Source organism: Pseudophryne corroboree, chromosome 1, assembly GCF_028390025.1.
Source record: "Pseudophryne corroboree isolate aPseCor3 chromosome 1, aPseCor3.hap2, whole genome shotgun sequence".
In the NCBI taxonomy this organism is placed as follows: Eukaryota; Metazoa; Chordata; class Amphibia; order Anura; family Myobatrachidae; genus Pseudophryne; species Pseudophryne corroboree.
The window spans coordinates 87,592,781-87,604,648 of NC_086444.1; the positions used below are offsets into that span (position 1 = coordinate 87,592,781).

Sequence of the window (11,868 nt, forward strand, 5' to 3'; positions counted from 1 at the left end):
AACCGGGTGTTCTTAACAACACGCAAAAACTAAAGTAACCCAGCTGAGGTTGGGTATCTGGTCTTTAGGTCGACACTCATTAGGTCGACCACTATTGGTGGATATGCATTAGGTGACATGGCAAAGGTCGATTCATGAAAAGGTCGACATGAGGTTTTGTTTGGGTTTTTTTTTACTTTTTCATACTTTACGATCCACGTGGACTACGAAGCATGGCGAGCCATGCGACGTGCACTAATTGGGGTTCCCGGTCACTTTATGAAGAAAACTATACCAAAAAACCTTAAAAAACTCATATCGACCTTTTGTCATGTTGACCACTTTCAGGTGTCGACCTAGCCACTGTCGACCCAACGAATCACACCCAAGAGGTTGCCGTAATATAAGGCTCTTGGCAGGAAAAAAGGCTGAAAAATAGTTTGTAGACAAACATAGCCCCATAATAAGACCTGAAGGGGCAGTGTGAAGTGTTTGCACAACCCAAGCATTAGGATAATCTATGGTTATCCAGGCAAATCAGAATATACGACCATCCAGCCGCACACTAGGCTGCTCTGCAGAAATCGTGTGGATGCACTTTTACAAGCACAGTGCTTCTAAAGCTCAAGCATTAAAGCATACCAACAGTCCAGGTTATGTACATCTATGCTTGTACACCAGTGACTTAATACCTCAGTTACTTTATCTGTGCTCAGCCTATACTGTCAGTCTGAAAGCACTGTACTTGACTAATGCTGGCCATACATTATACAGGGTGTATACATTTATTTTTTTTAAAGTTAACTAAAACTTGTATTGTGTATATCTTGTGTATATTATGTGTTGCAGTAGACGTTGAGTGACAGCCGGTATGCCACAGTATGCCATCCCAGTACGTGCATGGTATGTGGAACTTTATTTCCGAAATAATACGGCAGAACGGAATGGTGGGTCTTGCCTGGCATCCATAACAACTGGGTTCCAGGACAATTTCCACAGACCTGCACCACCAAACAAACTATTCTGTCTTGGGTGGAAATGTTCCGGCAAACAGTGTCCGTGGCTAGTCACAACAAAGGACATCCCGGCAGACCCCGCAGCACCACGAGCAATGTGTGAGGATGGAAAAAGTTTGTTGCCTTTTTGGTTAAATACCTTGTTCAATTATCTGTGTGATCCATCTGTCAGATCACCCAGATAACTGTACTGTATATCTACGCGACCACTCCGTAAATATTGATCGGTCGGACGTGCCAAATCGTCCATGTCTGTCCGATGCGATAAGCTGCAAGTTGGCCACATCAGGCAGTGTAAGCACTGCTGTGGACGACTGACAGACATTTCCCCTGTTTCTTCACAGCAGACAAATGGGGAAAGGTCTCCTCCCCAGAGGAGGAACCCCGATACTGTGCGGCCATACACGGAGATACCTCATGAAATCTGATAGATGTCAGCCTGTCAAGATAAAATGTCCAAGTTGCTACGCTGACAAGAAGTCTCCCCTTAGAAAAAAGTGAGACAAAATGAGAACTCAGCCAACATCAAAAGAAGATGAGGATTTGTTCCTTAAATGAATGAACTTGATTTATTATTTATTTATTATCAGTTATTTATATAGCACACACATATTCCGCAGCACTTTACAGAGAATATTTTCCCATTCACATCAGTCCCTGCCCCAGTGGAGCTTACAATCTAGATTCCCTACCACATGCACACACATTCACTAGGGTTCATTTTGTTTGGAGCCAATTAACCTACCAGTATATTTTTGGGATTGTGGGAGGAAACCGGAGTACTCAGCGGACAACCACACAAGTACGGGGAGAATATACAAACTCCGCACAGTTAGGGCCATGGTAGGAATCGAACCCATGACCTCAGTGCTGTGAAGTAATGCTAATCATTACACCATCCGTACTGCCCCGACTTGATGCATTCACTATAAAGATCACCAAGGTATTACACTAAAAAAATAAGAATTTACTTACCGATAATTCTATTTCTCGGAGTCCGTAGTGGATGCTGGGGTTCCTGAAAGGACCATGGGGAATAGCGGCTCCGCAGGAGACAGGGCACAAAAAGTAAAGCTTTCCGATCAGGTGGTGTGCACTGGCTCCTCCCCCTATGACCCTCCTCCAAGCCTCAGTTAGGTACTGTGCCCGGACGAGCGTACACAATAAGGGAGGAATTTTGAATCCCGGGTAAGACTCATACCAGCCACACCAATCACACCGTACAACTTGTGATCAAACCCAGTTAACAGTATGATAACAGAGGAGCCTCTGAAAGATGGCTTCCTAAACAATAACCCGAATTAGTTAACAATAACTATGTACAATTATTGCAGATAATCCGCACTTGGGATGGGCGCCCAGCATCCACTACGGACTCCGAGAAATAGAATTATCGGTAAGTAAATTCTTATTTTCTCTATCGTCCTAGTGGATGCTGGGGTTCCTGAAAGGACCATGGGGATTATACCAAAGCTCCCAAACGGGCGGGAGAGTGCGGATGACTCTGTAGCACCGAATGAGAGAACTCCAGGTCCTCCTTAGCCAGAGTATCAAATTTGTAAAATTTTACAAACGTGTTCTCCCCTGACCACGTAGCTGCTCGGCAAAGTTGTAATGCCGAGACCCCTCGGGCAGCCGCCCAAGATGAGCCCACCTTCCTTGTGGAGTGGGCCTTTACAGATTTAGGCTGTGGCAGGCCTGCCACAGAATGTGCAAGTTGGATTGTGCTACAGATCCAACGAGCAATCGTCTGCTTAGACGCAGGAGCACCCATCTTGTTGGGTGCATACAATATAAACAACGAGTCAGATTTTCTGACTCCAGCTGTCCTTGCACTATATATTTTTAATGCTCTGACAACGTCCAGTAACTTGGAGTCCTCCAAGTCACTTGTAGCCGCAGGCACTACAATAGGCTGGTTCAGATGAAATGCTGACACCACCTTAGGGAGAAAATGCGGACGAGTCCGCAGTTCTGCCCTGTCCGAATGGAAAATCAGATATGGGCTTTTGTAAGATAAAGCTGCCAGTTCTGACACTCTCCTGGCCGAAGCCAGGGCTAGTAACATGGTCACTTTCCATGTGAGATATTTTAAATCCACCTTTTTTAGTGGTTCAAACCAATGAGATTTTAGAAATTCCAAAACCACATTGAGATCCCACGGTGCCACTGGAGGCACCACAGGAGGCTGTATATGCAGCACTCCCTTAACAAAAGTCTGGACTTCAGGAACTGAAGCCAATTCTTTTTGAAAGAAAATCGACAGGGCCGAAATTTGAACCTTAATAGATCCCAATTTGAGACCCATAGACAATCCTGATTGCAGGAAATGTAGGAATCGACCCAGTTGAAATTCCTCCGTCGGAGCACTCCGATCCTCGCACCACGCAACATATCTTCGCCAAATGCGGTGATAGTGTTGCACGGTTACTTCCTTCCTTGCTTTAATCAAAGTAGGAATGACTTCTTCCGGCATGCCTTTTTCCTTTAGGATCCGGCGTTCAACCGCCATGCCGTCAAACGCAGCCGCGGTAAGTCTTGAAACAGACAGGGACCCTGCTGAAGCAAGTCCCTCCTTAGAGGTAGAGGCCACGGATCTTCCGTGATCATCTCTTGAAGTTCCGGGTACCAAGTCCTTCTTGGCCAATCCGGAACCACTAGTATCGTTCTTACGCCTCTTTGCCGTATAATTCTCAATACTTTTGGTATGAGAGGCAGAGGAGGAAACACATACACCGACTGGTACACCCAAGGCGTTACCAGCGCGTCCACAGCTATTGCCTGCGGATCTCTTGACCTGGCGCAATACCTGTCCAGTTTTTTGTTGAGGCGAGACGCCATCATGTCCACCATTGGTCTTTCCCAACGGGTTACCAGCATGTGGAAGACTTCCGGATGAAGTCCCCACTCTCCCGGGTGAAGGTCGTGTCTGCTGAGGAAGTCTGCTTCCCAGTTGTCCACTCCCGGGATGAACACTGCTGACAGTGCTATCACATGATTCTCTGCCCAGCGAAGAATCCTTGCAGCTTCTGCCATTGCACTCCTGCTTCTTGTGCCGCCCTGTCTGTTTACATGGGCGACTGCCGTGATGTTGTCCGACTGGATCAACACCGGTTTTCCTTGAAGCAGAGGTTCTGCCTGGCTTAGAGCATTGTAGATTGCTCTTAGTTCCAGAATGTTTATGTGAAGAGACGTTTCCAGGCTCGTCCACACTCCCTGGAAGTTTCTTCCTTGTGTGACTGCTCCCCAGCCTCTCAGGCTGGCGTCCGTGGTCACCAGGATCCAATCCTGTATGCCGAATCTGCGGCCCTCCAATAGATGAGCACTCTGCAACCACCACAGAAGAGATAGCCTTGTCCTTGGAGACAGGGTTATCCGCTGGTGCATCTGAAGATGCGACCCTGACCATTTGTCCAACAGATCCCTCTGGAAAATTCGTGCATGGAATCTGCCGAATGGAATTGCTTCGTAAGAAGCCACCAATTTTCCCAGGACTCTTGTGCATTGATGTACAGACACCTTTCCTGGTTTTAGGAGGTTCCTGACAAGCTCGGATAACTCCTTGGCTTTTTCCTCCGGGAGAAAAACCTTTTTCTGAACCGTGTCCAGAATCATCCCTAGGAACAGCAGACGAGTTGTCGGCATTAACTGGGATTTTGGAATATTCAGAATCCAGCCGTGCTGTTTTAGCACTTCTTGAGACAGTGCTAATCCCCTCTCTAGCTGTTCTCTGGACCTTGCCCTTATTAGGAGATCGTCCAAGTATGGGATAATTAATACGCCTTTTCTTCGAAGAAGAATCATCATCTCGGCCATTACCTTTGTAAAGACCCGAGGTGCCGTGGACAATCCGAACGGCAGCGTCTGAAACTGATAGTGACAGTTTTGTACAACGAACCTGAGGTACCCCTGGTGTGAGGGGTAAATTGGAACGTGGAGGTACGCATCCTTGATGTCCAAGGACACCATAAAGTCCCCTTCTTCCAGGTTCGCTATCACTGCTCTGAGTGACTCCATTTTGAACTTGAACTTCTTTATGTACAGGTTCAAGGACTTCAGATTTAGAATAGGTCTTACCGAGCCGTCCGGCTTCGGTACCACAAATAGAGTGGAATAATACCCCTTTCCCTGTTGTAGAAGAGGTACCTTGACTATCACCTGCTGAGAGTACAGCTTGTGAATGGCTTCCAAAACCGTCTCCCTTTCTGAGGGGGACGTTGGTAAAGCAGACTTCAGGAAACGGCGAGGCGGATCTGTCTCTAGTTCCAACCTGTACCCCTGAGATATTATCTGCAGGATCCAGGGATCTACCTGCGAGTGAGCCCACTGCGCGCTGAAATTCTTGAGACGACCGCCCACCGCCCCCGAGTCCGCTTGAGAAGCCCCAGCGTCATGCTGAGGCTTTTGTAGAAGCGGGGGAGGGCTTCTGTTCCTGGGAAGGAGCTGCCTGTTGGTGTCTCTTCCCCCTTCCTCTGCCTCGTGGCAGATATGAATATCCCTTTGCTCTCTTGTTTTTAAAGGAACGAAAGGGCTGCGGTTGAAAAGTCGGTGTCTTTTTCTGTTGGGGAGTAGCTTGAGGTAAAAAGGTGGATTTCCCGGCTGTAGCCGTGGCCACCAAATCTGATAGACCGACTCCAAATAACTCCTCCCCTTTATACGGCAAAACTTCCATATGCCGTTTTGAGTCCGCATCGCCTGACCACTGTCGCGTCCATAAACTTCTTCTGGCCGAAATGGACATAGCACTTACCCGTGATGCCAGTGTGCAGATATCCCTCTGTGCATCACGCATATAAAGAAATGCATCCTTTATTTGCTCTAAAGACAGTAAAACATTGTCCCTATCCAGGGTATCAATATTTTCAATCAGGGACTCTGACCAAGCTACTCCAGCACTGCACATCCAGGCTGTCGCTATAGCTGGTCGTAGTATAACACCTGTATGTGTGTATATACTTTTTTGGATATTTTCCATCCTCCTATCTGCTGGATCTTTAAGTGCGGCCGTCTCAGGAGAGGGTAACGCCACTTGTTTAGATAAGCGTGTGAGCGCCTTGTCCACCCTAGGAGGTGTTTCCCAGCGCGCCCTAACCTCTGACGGGAAAGGGTATAAAGCTAATAACTTCTTTGAAATTAGCATCTTTTTATCGGGGGCAACCCACGCTTCATCACATACATCATTTAGTTCTTCTGATTCAGGAAAAACTATAGGTAGTTTTTTCACACCCCACATAATACCCTGTTTAGTGGTACCTGTAGTATCAGCTAAATGTAACGCCTCCTTCATTGCCAAAATCATATAACGTGTGGCCCTACTGGAAAATACGGTTGATTCGTCACCGTCGCCACTGGAATCAGTGCCTGTGTCTGGGTCTGTGTCGACCGACTGAGGCAAAGGGCGTTTTACAGCCCCTGACGGTGTTTGAGGCGCCTGGACAGGCACTAACTGATTGTCCGGCCGTCTCATGTCGTCAAACGACTGCTTTAGCGTGTTGACACTATCCCGTAATTCCATAAATAAAGGCATCCATTCTGGTGTCGACCCCCTAGGAGGTGACATCCCCATATTTGGCAATTGCTCCGCCTCCACACCAATATCGTCCTCATACATGTCGACACACACGTACCGACACACAGCAGACACACAGGGAATGCTCTTAACGAAGACAGGACCCCACTAGCCCTTTGGGGAGACAGAGGGAGAGTTTGCCAGCACACACCAAAAGCGCTATATATGACAGGGATAGCCTTATAATAAGTGCTCCCTGTATAGCTGCTTTTATAATATAATTTTTGCCACTATTTTGCCCCCCCTCTCTTGTTTTACCCTGTTTCTGTAGTGCAGTGCAGGGGAGAGACCTGGGAGCCGTCCTGACCAGCGGAGCTGTGTAAGGAAAATGGCGCTGTGTGCTGAGGAGATAGGCCCCGCCCCTTTTCCGGCGGGCTCGTCTCCCGCTCTTTAGTGTATTCTGGCAGGGGTTAAATATCTCCATATAGCCCCCGGAGGCTATATGTGAGGTATTTTTTAGCCAAATAGGTTTTCATTTGCCTCCCAGGGCGCTCCCCTCCCAGCGCCCTGCACCCTCAGTGACTGCCGTGTGAAGTGTGCTGAGAGGAAAATGGCGCACAGCTGCAGTGCTGTGCGCTACCTTTAGAAGACTGAGGAGTCTTCTGCCGCCGATTCTGGACCTCTTCATGTTTCAGCATCTGCAAGGGGGCCGGCGGCGAGGCTCCGGTAACCATCCAGGCTGTACCTGTGATCGTCCCTCTGGAGCTGATGTCCAGTAGCCAAGAAGCCAATCCATCCTGCACGCAGGTGAGTTCACTTCTTCTCCCCTAAGTCCCTCGTTGCAGTGATCCTGTTGCCAGCAGGACTCACTGTAAAATAAAAAACCTAAGCTAAACTTTCTCTAAGCAGCTCTTTAGGAGAGCCACCTAGATTGCACCCTTCTCGGCCGGGCACAAAAATCTAACTGAGGCTTGGAGGAGGGTCATAGGGGGAGGAGCCAGTGCACACCACCTGATCGGAAAGCTTTACTTTTTGTGCCCTGTCTCCTGCGGAGCCGCTATTCCCCATGGTCCTTTCAGGAACCCCAGCATCCACTAGGACGATAGAGAAAAGTAAATATGTTTCATCCAATGAACCTCTCCATGATGGGGACATTAGCAAATTCCTATCATATATGGGAGCTGCAATAGGATTGTCTGTACTGCAACATAATGTACTGTCACAATCAGCAGTGACCCTGATGTTCAGAAACCCTGAAACTGTACATTGTGTTACAGTTACATCAGAAAGACATCTGCATGTAAAGAGCACACACCGGCAATGCAGTGCAATACAAAACAACACCGGTACCCGGACCCCATTATCTCACAACTACCTGTACACACACATTCTACTGATCCAGCGCTATTCCATAATCACTGATCAGTTATTCTAACAGTCATGCACAGTGACCAAGATTCCCGATGTGTCATTCTAATCAAAGGAACAAATAAAAAATGAAAGGAACCCTTCAGAGGATGACTAACAATGGTGCGTTACTGCAGGCGTCCAGCATGAGTCATCTCTGGTTGCAAAAACAAAGAAAAAAATTAAATTCAAGACCAAAAGCCTTGTGTGAAACATTGGTGAATCAGTCTCTGTATAGTACTGCACTAGTAGCATATTATACAGCCGAGAATAAGGGAAATGCACATGTGCAAAGCTTGAACTAATCAGTTGGAGCTTTTTGTGGATACACAGCGTTGTCATCAATTTTATTTATGTTTATTTTAGTAGCTGGTTGTATCATTGTCTTTGTAGAACAAAACTACTTGTGGTGGCCAAGGTACAGCCTTTAAAAGTACAATATACAGAAACTGCAAATCCCTGCTGGGTGTGGTATGTTAGATAGAATAGACTTAGGTCGACAGTGTCTAGGTCGATCACTGTTGGTCGACAGTAAGTAGGTCGACAGGGACTCTAGGTCGACCTAGAGTCGCTGTCGACCTAGAAACCATGTCGACCAATAGTGGTCGACCTAGACACTGTTGACCTAAATCTTGTCGACCTAGAGACTGGATCCCGGGCAGGAGGTGGTACGTCAGCAGCTAGAAGCTAAACCTTAGGCAGGGTACCCACTATGCACAGAGCCAAAGAACAGTATATACAGTATATAGTACCAGCCGTTGGCTTGTGTGTACACCTGACGTCATTCACAGACATATCACGCTGACTGTGCAAGTATGGCGGATGCAGATATATTGTTACATCTGCCTGTGTGTATGCGCTACCAAGCCACTTATATGCCGATCCACAGGAACCACCGGCAATGACGTAACTACTAGTTCCTGTAGGCGGGCAGATTGGTAAGTGTGTATGCACAATTTGTATATATTGGATTGGTCGGGCTGGCCAATCAATCATTCTGGTGTGTACCCAGCAGACACTGGTAACTGCGTGAAGGAAAGGACTATTGCATGAGCACCATAATCACTAGGAGGCAGCGCTAGAATGTTATTTTTAGGATTCCCACTACATACATGCTCTAAAAGCAGCATGTGTGCGGCATCACCTCCCTGCTGAAGGAATAGGAGGCATACACAGCCAGACTACAATATGCATATACAGACACTGTACTATATGTACATAACTAGATACCATGGGGCACATCCAATTAGCTGCGGTGTTTACCGCTCAGCTGACTGCCAGCTCTGACCGATTCAATTAGCTGCGGGAACCCCACGTGCTGATCCCCGGAAGCAGGATTTTTTATAGCAGCCTCAGGAGCCACGAGGAAACATCATTAAATGCACCCCTCTGTATATAATGTGCAGGGAAACCCAAAAATATCTTCATTTTTACACATAATCAGTGGGTTTCCGCAAGTTACCAGGTGTTTTACCGCGTGTGGAAAAAGCTAAATAATTGAATGCTTTCCTTACGCTGTAAAAGTCACACTTAATTGAATATGCCCCCTAAATATGTTACCAGACACTAGAGCATACGTATACAGCATAATGCAAGTACACCGCTGGACACTAAATTACATAGCTAGACAATACATGTACATAGCTAAACGCTATTGTGATGATCCAATTAGCCGCAGGGCTTACCGTGCTGCTTAATCTCCAGGATTAATACTTTGAGCTATTCAATTCTTAGCTAATTTCCCCATGTATTAACCCACAGATTTCGGGTTAAGTGCCCATAATCTACGGGATACCTTGAGCTGTAAGCCCCAGGGGTCTCATTTAAAAATAAATCTGCCCCTGAGGGCCTTATTAGGTGTCAGACGCAAGCATAGTAGCAAAATGCGCTTGAAAATAATTCAAATTTTTGAGACTATTCAGAGACAGTCGCACTGGCAAGTCTGATATCGCGGCTCCCTCCCCTTCACGTACCCTGGTGTGATGCGGCTGGAGCATGACTGGAGGAGTGGTTTCACTGTGAGAACCGAAAATGCTACAATTTGCAGTATACAATGGAAACAGTACTGATAAAGCAGATCACTTAAGTGGACTGGAGAATCTGAAATGCAAAGTGAAGCAGATGCAAATATTTATTATAATGACAGCACTTAAATATATACAGTACGTGCAACCTTCCCCAACTGAGTACAAACAAATGTGTGAGTGCAACCAATTAGAACTAGTCATCATCAGAGCGCAATATAAGCTAAGGTTACTGCACCAATAACTTAGACCCGCTTTTCACCAGCTATTACCCATAATTCAGAACTACATGCCTTTACTGTACATTGGCGTGTCTGCCCATTCCAGTCACCTAGACATACACAGTTGAACGTCTGTCCTACGGCTGAAAAAAGCGTGAAAGCAAACTAAGGTGGAATGCAACTTGCTGGAAAAATAGGATTTTAATACCTACCGGTAAATCCTTTACTCCTAGTCCGTAGAGGATGCTGGGGACTCCAAAAGGACCATGGGGTATAGACGGGATCCGCAGGAGCTTGGGCACACTAAAAAGACTGACTGGGTGTGAACTGGCTCCTCCCTATATGCCCCTCCCCCAGACCTCAGTTATAGGAACTGTGCCCAGGAGAGACGGACATTTTGCGGAAAGGATTTTTGTTAAACTAAGGGCGATAAACATACCAGCCCACACCACAAACATACCGTACAACCGGAGTAGCAGGAAACCAGATAACAGTATAAACTAACAACAGCAACAAGCTGAACATAACTGATACACAAACCACGTGTAACCATAAGTAACCAGTATCAATACAGCTGCAAGGAACAGTCCGCACTGGGATGGGCGCCCAGCATCCTCTACGGACTAGGAGAAAAGGATTTACCGGTAGGTATTAAAATCCTATTTTCTCTTACGTCCTGGAGGATACTGGGGACTCCAAAAGGACCATGGGGTCTATACCAAAGCTCCAGAACGGGCGGAAGACTGTGGACGACTCTGCAGCACCGATTGAGCAAACATGAGGTCCTCATCAGCCAGGGTATCAAACTTGTAGAACTTAGCAAAAGTGTTTGAACCCGACTACGTTGCTGCACGGCAAAGTTGAAGTGCCGAGACCCCTTGGGCAGCCGCCCAAGATGAGCCCACCTTCCTGGTAGAATGGGCCTTTACTGACTTCGGCAACGGTAGTCCAGCCGAAGAATGAGCTTGCTGAATCGTATTACAAATCCAGCGTGCAATAGTTTGCTTAGAAGCAGGATTTCCAATCTTGTTGGAAGCATACAGGACAAACAGAGCCTCCGTTTTTCTAGTAAGAGCCGTCCTAGTGACAAACTTTCAAAGCTCTTACAACATCAAGAGATCTTGGGACCGCCACAGCATCCGTAGCCACAGGCACCACAATAGGTTGGTTTATGTGAAACGAAGAAACCACCTTCGGCAGAAATTGTTGACGAGTCCTCAATTCCGCTCTATCCGAATGAAAGATCAAATATGGGCTCTTGTGAGACAAGGCCGCCAACTCGGACACTCGTCTGGCAGACGCCAGAGCCAAAAGCATGACCAATTTCCAAGTGAGAAACTTCAACTCAACCTTACGCAAAGGCTCAAAGCAGTGAGACATAAGAAAGTGCAACACCACTTCAAGATCCCACGGCGCCACGGGTGGCACAAATGGAGGATGGATATGCAGCACTCCCTTCACGAAAGTCTGAACCTCAGGAAGGACGGCAAATTCCTTTTGAAAGAAAATAGATAAAGCCGAAATCTGCACTTTGATGGAACCCAATTTCAGGACCGAATCCACGCCTGCCTGCAAAAAATGGAGGAAACGACCCAAGTGAAACTCCTCCGCAGGAGACGCTTTGGTTTCACACAACGACACATATTTTCTCCAAATACGGTGATAATGTTTCGCCGTGACCTCCTTCCTAGCCTTAAGGAGAGTGGGGATGA

General features: G+C 47.0%; 1 protein-coding gene across 1 annotated transcript in view; it reads right to left on the reverse strand.

The window, feature by feature from the left end:
* Positions 1 to 9,903, reverse strand: part of RICTOR (RPTOR independent companion of MTOR complex 2) — a 291,482-nt gene extending 281,579 nt beyond the window's left edge. Inside the window, exon 1 of the mRNA XM_063961244.1 lies at positions 9,885 to 9,903. The gene's annotated coding sequence lies outside the window, so the exon portion shown is untranslated. The remainder of the gene's footprint in view (positions 1 to 9,884) is intronic.
* Positions 9,904 to 11,868: the final 1,965 nt, after the last annotated feature.